Source organism: Cervus canadensis, chromosome 30, assembly GCF_019320065.1.
Source record: "Cervus canadensis isolate Bull #8, Minnesota chromosome 30, ASM1932006v1, whole genome shotgun sequence".
NCBI classification, from domain to species: Eukaryota; Metazoa; Chordata; class Mammalia; order Artiodactyla; family Cervidae; genus Cervus; species Cervus canadensis.
Window position 1 is genome coordinate 9,762,064 of NC_057415.1, and position 12,237 is coordinate 9,774,300.

Below are 12,237 nucleotides of genomic sequence, written 5' to 3' on the forward strand. Positions count from 1 at the left end.
AGCCCTCCAGGCTCTTCTGTCCATGGGGATTCTCCAGGCAAGAATATTGGGGTGGGTTGCCATGCCCTCTTCCTGGGGATCTTCCCAATCCAGGGATTGAACCCAGGTCTCCCACACTGCAGGCAGAATCTTTACCATCTGAGCTATCGGGGTCGGGGGGTGTTGCTCCCCCTTTTAAAAAACCCTCCCTGGTTGCACTTCCTCTTATAGCTATATCCTTGTTTTTCTGCACCTCTGTGGAACAAACCTCCTTGAAGGAATTGATTACACTTGCTATCACCAAGTGCTCTCCTTTCATTCTCTCTTGAATCCACTCCAGTCATGCCTTCATCTCCATCATGTGTGAGTGTTCTCAAAGTCGCAAGTGATCTCTGTGTTGTTAAATCTAGTGATCAACTCTGCATCCTCATCTTACTTGGCCAGTTCACAACTTTTCGTGCAGTTGACCAACTTTCTCCTTGCCATTTTCCCCACTCTTGACTTCCAGTATGCCACACTCTTCTGGATTTCCTTCTTCCTCCCTGGTTACTGCTTCTCAGTCTCCTCTGCTTCCTGGTTCTTCTTTTCCCTTCCAACTTCTTAATGTTAAAATGTCCCAGAGTCCAGTCCTCAGATCTCTCCATTTACACTCTTTCCTTTGGTGACCTTATCTGGTCTCATGGTTTTATATTCCTCTATCTGTCCATCCATCTATCATCTGTAGCCAGTACCCTCCCTGAGCACATAAGGCTTCTGTGTTGAGAATAGACTGTATGGTCTCAGGAAGAAGCAGGGTGATTAGTTATGAAACTACTGCTGCAATCATCGTAGCAGAGAAAGCAAGAAGGGGTCATATTCTGGTTTCATTTTGAAGGCAGGGACAGTAGCATTTACTGATATATTGGAAGCTGATTGTTAGAAACAAAAGTCAGGGATGACACCAGGATCTTTGGCCTGAGCAACTGGCGAGAGACAGGTGCCATTAACTAACGTGGCAAATACTGTGATTGGAATAGGTTTAATATGTGTGAATGGGTGGTGGGGGTGGTGGGGAGGAAATTAGGAGTTCACTTTTGAGATAAACATTGGACATCCAAGGATATTTTGATTAGACAGTTTGTGCATATGAGACTTTCTACCCCATAATATAATGACCTTGGTAGAGGCAAAGTGTGTGTCTTGGTGACTGTTATGTCTGACACAGTTCCTCGCACATAGTAAGTACTCAGATATTTTAATTGTTAAGTGCAAGATGCCTCTCAAGGTCATTTTTATTGTGATCCCTTTATGCTGCCCTACAGTCATCCTCATCAGCTGAGTACTTCCTCCTGTGGCAGGACAACACATACCATGGCACTCATCACATTGATGTATTAATTTATATGCTCCCTCAGTCCAGACTTTGCATTCAAGTACTATTAAGGTATTGCTATGCATGTACCAGCCACTATTTTAAGCCCTGGGGATATTGTAGTTGTTCAGGAAAGAAAGGGTGAGAAACTGAACTATAAGCAGAGAGAGTAAAAAATAGAGGAAAGGGGGGCAACTTGATATCAAAATTAGAACCGAGTGACTGACTCGGGGTATGGTCTGAGTAGATGTATAGTGGCATCCATTCCCTGACATTAGAAAACAGTTTGGTGGTGTGGAGGATGTTTGGAAAATTTGACTTAATTTGCACTGTCTTTGGAGCAAGACAGAGCTTCGCCTGGCCATTGGCTGTACAACTGGAGCTCAGAGGAAAGGCTAGTGCAGAGAAGTGGCTTTGGGAATTAGCAGCACATTAATAGTGAATTATGTTTTGGGTTTGGATATACTGTTATTCTCTCTTTCTCAGATTAAGAAACAGGGGCTCAGAAATATTAAGTAACTTGTCAAATGTCAGATTCTGACTCTGATGATTTTTTCCACATTCCGTTCTTGTGAATTTGACCTTAAAGTCTGTGTCCTCTCCAGGGGTCACACATTTGGCCTGAAAATTGCAAAAACACATGCCAAGGGATTTTGTAATGTTTTCCTTGTGTTGTGATTTTGCTGCCCTTTGTTCATGCTTATCATTGTTGTCTGAAATGATTCTCTGGCCACTTTAGCCAGAAGTTTCCTTCCAGAGGGAAAGGGGTGATCCAAATCTTTTACTTATACTTAACCTTACATTGAGTAGAACAAGTACAGCCTTGAGCTATGCTGTTCTGCCCTGAACTCCTTAATGGTCTGTGGTTCCAGTCTTCCTTCCAGGGAGACCAGTTCCTGCTCCAACCAGTTAAGAGGAGAAGCTAGACAGGGTCCACTTACGCCTCCTCAGGAGGTCAAGGGAATATAAAGATGATGGCCACCATTAAGAGGTCCATTCTGGTGCTTCCTTGGTGGTCCAGTGGTTAAGAATCTGCCTTGAAATGCAGGGAACACTGGTTCAGTCTCTGGTCAGGAAAGATTCCCACCTGCTGCAGAGCAGTTAAACCAGTGCACCATAACTACTGAGGCTAAGTGCGGCAACTGCTGAAGCTTGCACATGATGGAGCCTGAGCTCCGCAACAAGAGAAGCCACTGCAACAAGAAGCCTGCACATGATGGAGCCTGAGCTCCGCAACAAGAGAAGCCACTGCAACAAGAAGCCTGCACATGATGGAGCCTGAGCTCTGCAACAAGAGAAGCCACTGCAACAGGAAGCCTGCACATGATGGAGCCTGAGCTCCGCAACAAGAGAAGCCACTGCAACAAGAAGCCTGCACATGATGGAGCCTGAGCTCCGCAACAAGAGAAGCCACTGCAACAGGAAGCCTACACACTGCAACTAGAGGGTAGCCCCCACTTGCAACTACTAGAAAAAGCCTGTATGCAGCAAAGAAGACCCAGCGCAGCCAAAAATAATATATATATATAGGCTTCCCTGGTGGCTGAAATGGTAAAGAATTGCCTGCAATGCTAGAGACCAGGGTCAGTCTCTAAAAAGAGATCCATCCTGTGGCCAGGCTCCTGGTGGTTGTGGATCATGCATTGGGTGGTGGTGCTGGATGTGGGGGTGGGATGCAGGCTGACTGCACAGGAAGCAGGAAAGAGCTCTAGGAATATCTCAGTATGGCAAGTTATTCAAGAGGCTTCCTGTAACAGTATGTAGGAGGAACTCCATTGAGTCTGTGCAAACATGTAGTTTGGAGGGGCTTACATTTCTTAGCAGCTGCTTACAGACATCATCTTGCCTCTCAGACCCCCGACCTCCTCCCTTAGCTTTCTCCATTCAATCTAAGGGTTTCAGAGAATTTCATGTAATTACATTAATGATAAACATATTTCTCTAAAGTATCCAATTATTGGACATAGTCAGAAGTAAAGGGGCCATAGACCCTCTTCTGTTCTGAGCATTTTATCTGATTTTTGAAGATTCATGTGTGGCATTAAATTCTAGATTCCTGGCCACTTTCCATGTGTGTTTAATGGAACCGGACACTTTCCAAAGCCTTAAAAGTTTTCTTTTGACAGTCAAGGTGAATCATTCTGGTGCTTTCTGAAATGCAGTAAGACAAAATGAAGAAATGGGGAAGGATGACAGGAGTGAAGGGCTGGAGCTAGCAAGGTTATATGATGAATCTTTGACTGGGAAAAGGACAGGAGTCATCCTCTGAGAGGAAGGCACCAGGCAAATCCTGGCAAGGGCCACAGCTGACTTGAGTTTAGCACCATATAATATACAAATATAAAAATATTCATGAATATGCAGGGAGGCAAGGCTGGTGGAAAGGAGGAAAGTGGAGAAGGATCCCAGGTGTAGGTGGTGTAGAAATGAGACAGCAGTAGGGCTGAGTATAGGCTCAGTTAACTGACCACAGTTAATTGGCAGTTAAGTCAACCACAAGGATCTGTTTAGAAAACCTTGTGTTTGTGGTACTCTCCCAGAAGCTTCAGTGCTAAACTCACTGCTCTTTATTACACTGGGAAAACATTGAAGCTGAGATTTACTTACCTTCTTCTTCCAAAAGAAGGACCTTGAGGTGACTTCCTGGCTCAAGGTTCTTTTGAACCAAGGTTTGCTGGTTTTAGATAGCAAACCATCCTTTTCTCTTATCCTGCTGTCTTCAGGGACATGTCAGTTTCTATCCCAGGTACTCAGACCCCCATCTACATGATCTCTCTTTCTGTTTCTCTTCCTGCCTACCCTTAAGGGAAGGGTCCAGCCCCTCCCCATATCCTGCTTCCATGGACTAGTTTCCATGTCCATGATCTTCACTCCAGGTGTCATTCCCTCCATGCCCCTGATAAGCAGTGGGAGTGGGATACAGGCAAGAGAGCTGCAGCAGCCTCCCAGGTGTGTGCGTGCATGCTAAGTTGTTTCAGTCGTGTCTAACTCTTGTGACCCCAGGGACTGTAGCCTGCCAGGCTCCTCTGTCCATGGGGTTCTCCAGGCAAGAATCCTGGAGTGGATTGCCATGCTGTCCTTCATGGGATCTTCCTGACACAGGTATTGAACCTGCGTCTCCTGTACCTCCTGCATTGGCAGACAGGTTCTTTACCACTGCACTACCTGGGAAGCCCAGAAATATGTAACCAATAACCAACAAGGGCAGAGAGAAGAGACTCTACCATTTGCCTTTGACATTTGATTATACTGTTGTTCAGTCCCTCAGTCATGTCTGACTCTTAGAAATGAAAGACATGACAGCAGAATTTTTTAAAAAAGGAAACAATATAGAGTTTTGAAGATAGATTTGAGGAGTCTTCCAGAAAGAAAAGTTCAAAGAAAGAGAAACCAGGAGACCCCCTGGACTGCAGCACACCAGGCTTCCCTGTCCTTCATAGTCTCCTGGAGTTTGCTCAGACTCATGTCCATTGAATCAATGGTGCCATCCAACCATCTCATCCTCTTGTTGCCCTCTTCTCTTCCTGCTGTTAATCCTTCCCAGCATCAGGGTATTTTCCAATGAGTTGGCTCTTAGCATCAGCTTCAGCATCAGTCCTTCCAATGAGTATTCAGGGTTGATTTCCTTTAGGGTTGACTGGTTTGATCTCCTTGCAGTTCAAGGGACTCTCAAGAGTCTTCTCCAGCACCACAGTTCAAAAGCATCAGTTCTTCGGTGCTCAGCCTTCTTTATGGTCCAACTCTCACTTCCGTACATGACTACTGATTGATTATGTTATCCTGCTTTTTCTGTTGTTTCCTTCTGGAACAGCTATTTTTGGCTATTAGACTTCCTTCCTTCCTCTCCTGGTTTCTCTTTCTTTGCGCTTTTCTTTCTGGAAGACTCCTCAAATCTGTCTTCAAAACTCTATATTGTTTACTTTTTAAAAAATTCCGCTGTCAGGTTTTTCATTTCTAAGATCTTACTTTTTGCTCTATTAATATTCCTTATTGAAACTACCTTGTTCTTGTTTCATGGCTACAGCAGTTTTGTCTGTCTCTCAAGATATATTAGTGAAAGATTTTTTTCCTCTGCATAAGCTCTATTTCCCCAAGTTGATACCTTCCTGTTTTATTTGGTCTCCATTTTCCATGTTAGAACCTTTCCATAAAAATCCAGTGATCCTTTGATTGTTCAGAGTAGCTAACATCCTAATTGAAAGCTCAAGTGATGGGAGCTATTTACCAATTTTGAACTTTACAGTAGGGTGATGGGGGCAGGGTACATTTCTTGCAAAGGTCTTTCCTCTTATCTGGTCAGTATTCCAGGGGAAAGTCTTTCAGTCTGAAAAATAAAGGCATCAGTGTCCTGAAAGCTGAGTGGGTAGTACTAGCTTTTAGCACTGAGCACTGAGATGACATGTCATTTAACTCCCCTACTTTTTGAATAGTACCAGCACACTCAACCATGCCTTGTATAACCCCCAATCTAGCATCCTTGTTTTACTGCAGAAAATAGATCTCCATACTTAGGTCAGAGTAGTAGTGGCATAGCATGAGAGAACAATACTTAAGGATAAAATTGCTTCTCAAATTGTTTTCACCCCACCTTCCCTGATACCCCTACCCAGGGGTACCTGCTTCTGCCAGTTCTTGAGTCTTTTGGGAAATCTGCAGTGTAAACCTAGATTGCTCAGTTTCCCCACACTACTAGCTTAGGATTCAGCCTTCTTAGGTTGTTAACTCAGTTTCAAGTTTTCCATCTACTTTCCAGCTTCATAATTTTGTCCCTATTCTGCCTTTCTGGCTTTGATTCTTTAAAAGAAAAATGTATTTGACTCTAGTTTCAGTGGAGTTTTAGAGGACAAAAATGATTGCCATCATACCCCAGAAAACATTCAATATTTCTGCTTCTCAGCTCAATTATCCCCAATCTTTATACCTTTCTTAATTTCCTCAGCCCATGTTAATGACTATAAGATAGATTAAATCAGATTTGCTTCAGAGCTGCAGTTATTTTTCAGTTATATTCTATTTGTAATATTTAAATTTTTTAATTAGAGGGTAACTGCTTTACGATGTGTTGGTTTCTGCCGTATAACAACGTGAATCAGTCGTAATTGTAGGTATATCCCCTCCCTCTTGAACCTCCCTCCCACCCCACCTCACCCCTCCAGGTTGTCTCAGAGCACCAGGCTGGGCTCCCTGTGTTATATAGTAGCGTCCCACTAGTTATCTGTTTTACACATGGTAGTATATATGTGTCAGTGCTGCTTTCTCAATTCATCCCACTCTTTCCTTCCTCCACAGAGCTGCAGCTATAAAGGCAAGAGGTAGGCTACAACACCTTCCTGCAAGGACAACTTTTTATCCTTAAACTTCAGCACACCTGATGGTCAAGAACAGTTGGCTACATACATTCTTTTTCTTCTGTGAGATTTGGCCTGCTTACATATAAATGGCATTTATAATGTTGGTATCATGCTCCCCTGCTTGGAGCCTGGAGGGGAGTATATCAGCAATAAGTGGTAGTCAGGGGTGCAGGACACAGCAGGGGGACCCACGGCCCCCTTCCCACAGCAAGCTTCCAGGCTGAAGCAGGCCTGAACTGGATCAGGGAGAGGATTGATACTGCTCTGTCCAGCTTTGAGTTTTGATTACTATGTGAGAATTCTCTTCTAAATATTCTATGGTTGCAACTTCTCACCCAGCACAGGGGTTTTTACTTGGGGCCATGGACCCACTGGGTCTATGGGTAAAAAATCTGTATTTCTACATTGGATGGGAAAAAATAATGTTTAACTAAACTAACTGGAATTTAGCATTTCATTTAGTATAAAATGCTAGCACCAAACCTCAGGAGGATCATTGGTATCTGTGACTGTGTGACCAATAGAAATCGCAGATATTTGTAATTTATATTAAGATTCTTTGCAGATGTCTCAGAATACCATTTACCTTCATCATGATGTCAAAATTATGGTTGTTAATACATGTACCATCAGTTCTTGTAATTTAATGTGCCAATAAAGCAGCATCAATATGTGATAGCTCAGTTGGTAAAGAATCTGCCTGCAATTCAGGAGACCCTGCTTCCATTCCTGGGTTGGGAAGATCTGTTGGAAAGGATGGGCTGCCCACTCCAGTATTCTTGGGCTTCCCTGGTGGCTCAGTTGGTAAAGGATCTGCCTGCAATGTGGGTGACCTGGGTTCAATCCCTGGGTTGGGAAGATCCCCTGGAGAAGGGAAAGGCCATCCACTCCAGTATTCTGGCCTGGAGAATTCCATTTACTGTATAGTCTATGGGGTCACAAAGAGTTGGGCACAACTGAGCGACTTTCACTTTGATAAAATGTCAAATATCACAACATTTTTATTTTAAAAAGTATTTGTTTATTTCTTTGAACTTGTTTCATTCTTTTCACTTGTTTTTTCTGGCCATGTCATGAGGTTTGTGGGATTTTAGTTCCCTGACCAGGGATTGAACCCAGGCCCTCGGCAGTGATAGCACAGAATTCTAACCACTTGACAGCCAGAGAATTCCCCACAACATTTTAAATATCTTGGGAATAATCTTTCAATATCATTGGCTTCTTCTTTAATAATCTATTTTATTTTATTTAAACATTATTCCAAGGGGATCCTGAGCTTCAGAGGAGTCTGTGACATAAAAAATCCTTGAGACCTTGATCCAGAGGAATATGAAGTCATGAGGCTGCTGAAGTGTGCATTGAGGGTGGGGAAATCTTTACCCATACTCACTAAATTCTAAAGGGCTGCAGGAGACAGAAGCCATCCAGCATGTCAGGTATGCAGGTAACCTGCTCATCACATGCAGTCTGGCCAGGTGCTGTGATGGACACTGGGGTAGAAGTCATGGGGGAGAGGCCCTTGCTCAGATCCCAGGGTTGGGCATAGCTGCTGGGAGTCTCTGAATTGAGACGTACAGGACAGACAGGAGTTGGGCAGGCTGATGCCAAGAACAGACAGAGTGGTGTCCCGTGCAGAGAGTGGAGCTGAGTAAAGGGCTGGAGGAGAGAGAACAAGGCTCAACAGGAACAAGTTTTCCTGTGCCTGATTGGGGGCTTTGGGGTGGAGGCAGAATGTGGATCTTGTTTATTAAGTTTGTTGTCAACCCCTAGCAGAATATAGTCTGCTTAAGATCTGTCTTACTCTGCTTCCCCCAGATCTATAATTGCTAGAATTGCACCCATGACACAGTCAGGCTCAATAAAAACAACTGAATTAATGAGAGAACAACTAGGAGCCAGATCAAAGAGGGCCTTAGAGGTCGTGTTAAGAAATTTTTGGATTTCATCTAAGAGTAAATATATCTGTTTCTGAAATGACTGATCAAGAATAGATTTGTGATGAATTAAAGAGCATTAATTTTACTCCTAAAACTACAGTCGAACTCATAAAACTCCCTTTGAAGAGATGTTTATCCAGCTCTTGAGTTCTACCCTGCTTTACAGCAATGGGAAGATGTACCAGAAAACTGAAATTGAAAAATTTTCAGAAAGTCAAAATCCTAAAGACAGTGAAGGACTCTATAAATAAAGTGTATGCCAAATGCCATGAAATGTGGTTCCTGAACTGTCAGCCTGAGAGGTCACAAGTTAAAGGTCCTTGGAACTAAATTCCCACTGTTTGGAAAGTTAAGAAATATAAATTCTCAAATAAACCTGATAAACAAATGCAGACAAAAAATTAGAACTGGATAGTTATTCCTAAGTTTTGCATTTGAAAATTTATCTTACTCTGTATTTTCAAGTTGAAGCAAAGATTTGTGCCTATTTCCTATTTTCAGCTATGAAAACATCTTACTGTCTAGACCTGGAAAGAAAAGATATTATTTTAAGGCTTGCAAAATATGCTTTGTTGGTGAGTCATTCCTATCCTGTGAACTTTTGGATATATACACTGGAAATCCTTGTCAACAGGCTACTCATAGTATATAAACATAAAGGTTGGTTTCCATTTAAATAACCCCAGTACCCACCATCATTTTTACTGTCATGTAGATTTGAAATCTCAGTTGGAGCTCTTCTTCCTTTTAACTACTTCATCCAGTCACCCCTTAATAAATGGAGAGTCTGCATTTATAAGGATTCCATTCTAGTTTTCAGGCTGTCAAGGCGAGTGTATGCTCCTCGTTTCTTGTCTCATCACAACAATGATTTGGAGCGATGGACATTAAAGTGCTCGGCGTGTCACAGCTCTTGGGTCTTGGACAAACCATGTCATAGCTCTTAGACAAATCAGTGTTACAGCTCTATTTTATTTAGAAGATAGCAGGAGAATCCATCCTTGAAGCAGAGAAAAGAGTGGGGAGCGTGCCAGCATTGGGAGGTGGGGTAGAGAGAGAAAGATCGTACGCACGCGGGAGAGAGAGAGAGAGCCCTTTGGCTCCTCTTTTTATATGTTTTTTTTCCTCCCCTGGGCCTGCCCTATGCAAATTGGGCTTGGCCAGGAGTGCTGTTCTACCTGAAGTCCTCACTTCGGTCCTCGGACCTTCCTTTGTTCTATTTTCATGGGCTTTTCCCTTCCTTGTCTTTTAGCCACCGCCATTTTGGACTCCTGTTTTCTATTCTACCTACCTAACATTCCCCCCTCAAGAGATGGGAGGCCCAATTCTTTGGGAATAGGGGCATTGAGGTCTCTCTGGTTACTTCCTGCTGAACTGGGACAGCAAGGAGTATTGGGCCTCCCCCTCTTGCTAGTCTCAGGCCTCAGAGTCCTTATAGCAGTGTCCATCTAAGGGTGAGTGATATTTTCCATGGTCAGCTGTAGTTTTGTACCTTTGTTGAACTGGCACTGCATGTTGTAGCTTGTTGACCTGAGCAGAAACAAAACAGGTTAGACAATTGATAATGCATGCAACAATCATAAGCAGCATCAGTATGGTGTAACAAGGACTAGTAGGGGCATTAGCCAATTCCAAATTCACATTGCCAGGATGGCTTAAATCCCTCTGTGTTCAGGGATCAGAAGATTTATCTCCTGCCTGTTTTAGAGTACAATCTCTGCCAAGCTGTGTTGGCTCTTTAGAGATATCCTGAGAAATCTTGTCCCCAGAAACCAGATTTTGGGTGTGTTCATTAGAATGGCACTCATTTGTAGTTCTGAATAGGTATCTGAGATCTCTCAGGGGCTCACAGGTGTATTGAGTGTCCTCTTCTGTTTTCTTCCATGGCTTGACTCGTGAGTAATGAATCCAGGAGTCATGTCCTGGTACCTTGACTGCTGTGAGGGTAGAAGGTATTACAGGGTAGGGGCCCTTCCATGTGGGTTGGAGTTGAGCCTTTGGGGACCCATCTTTCCAGACTTTAATTAGGACTTGAGTCCCTGGAGCATATAGTGGTGACTCCTTAGAGTCTTTCGGGTCCTGGTTCATACCCCACAAGTGTATATCCTGTTGGAATTGCCCCATGGCCATGGTATAAGAGTGGAGGTTCTGAACCTCTGGATCTAGGAAGAGGTCACTGACATAAACAAAAGTTCTCTCATATAGCATCTCATAAGGACTAAGACCAACCTGTTCCTTAGGGGCCATATGGGTGTGGAGGAGGGCTATTAGTAAAGCCTCCTTCCATCCCAGGGAGGTCTCCTGGGTTATATTTTTTATCGCTGATTTTAAGAATTGGTTGGCTCTTTCTACTTTTCCTGAAGACTGAGGCCTCCAGGCACAATGGAGATAATAATTAATGCCCAATGCTTTAGAGACCCCTTGGGTGACCTTATAAGTAAATGATGTCCCATTGTCACTTTGTAATGACCTGGGTAGACCAAATCTTGGAATGATTTCATGGAGTAGTTTTTTACTACCTCCTCAGCCTTCTCAGTCCGGGTCGGAAAGCCTTCAATCCATCCTGTATCTATCATGACTAATAGGTATTTGTACCCTTGAGAAACTGGCATCTGGGTGAAGTCCATCTGCCAGTCCTCTCCTGGATAGGCCCCACGTTGTTGGAAGGGCTAGGCCAGCTGGGGTCTTTGGCTCCTTGGGGGTTGTTTAATTGGCAAGTGGGACAAGAGTAGACTACTTGCCTAATAGTTGTTTGGAGGCCTGTTCCTCTGAAGGACCTTTCTAGTAATTTTTGGAGGGCCTTTTCCCCTAAATGAGTGGTGGCATGTAAGGAGTTAACCAACTTCCATTGGAGGTTCCCAGGCAGAAAAAGGAGTCCCTCCTTTTGAAACCACCTCATATGGTCTTCCTGAAAGCCCTCACTCTTAGCTTTAAGAGTCTCACCTTCAGTATAGGAAGGAGTTTCAGGCAAATTAGTCTGTGGAACTAGGGTGGCATCCCCTGTGAGGTCATGGTTCCGTAACCCTGCTCTCTTAGCTGCCTGATCAACTGCTTGGTTCCCTCGTGCCACTTCCATGCTCCCTTTTTGGTGTCTTTTACAGTGGGAGACTGAAACCTCAGTGGGCAGATGGACTACCTCCAAGAGTCTAAGAATTTGATCACCATATTTGATTGGGGACCCTTGGGTGGTCAAGTGGCCCCTTTCTTTCCAAATAGCTGGCATGTGCATGTAATACCAGAAAGGCATACTTGGAGTTGGTGTAAATGGCTATTCTTTTTTCCTTTTCCCAGCTCTAAAGCTCGAGTCAGGGCTATGAGCTCAGCTAATTGGGCTGAAGTACCTGGTGGCAGAAGTTTAGCCTCTGTGGTCTCAAAATTGGAGACTACTGCATACCTGGCTCTCCTTTTTCCATCTAAGACAAAGCTGCTTCCATCAGTGTACCAGATTTCCTCAGGATTGGTCAGAGGATCTTCTGACAATCCCTCTCGGGGTTTTGTCCAGTGGCCCAAGGTTTCTAGACAAGAGTGAAAGGGGAGAGAGCTCTTGGGGGTAGGCAGGAGGGTGGCTGGGTTAAGAACCTCACAAGGGGATATAGTGAGGCCTGGATTTTTCATCAGC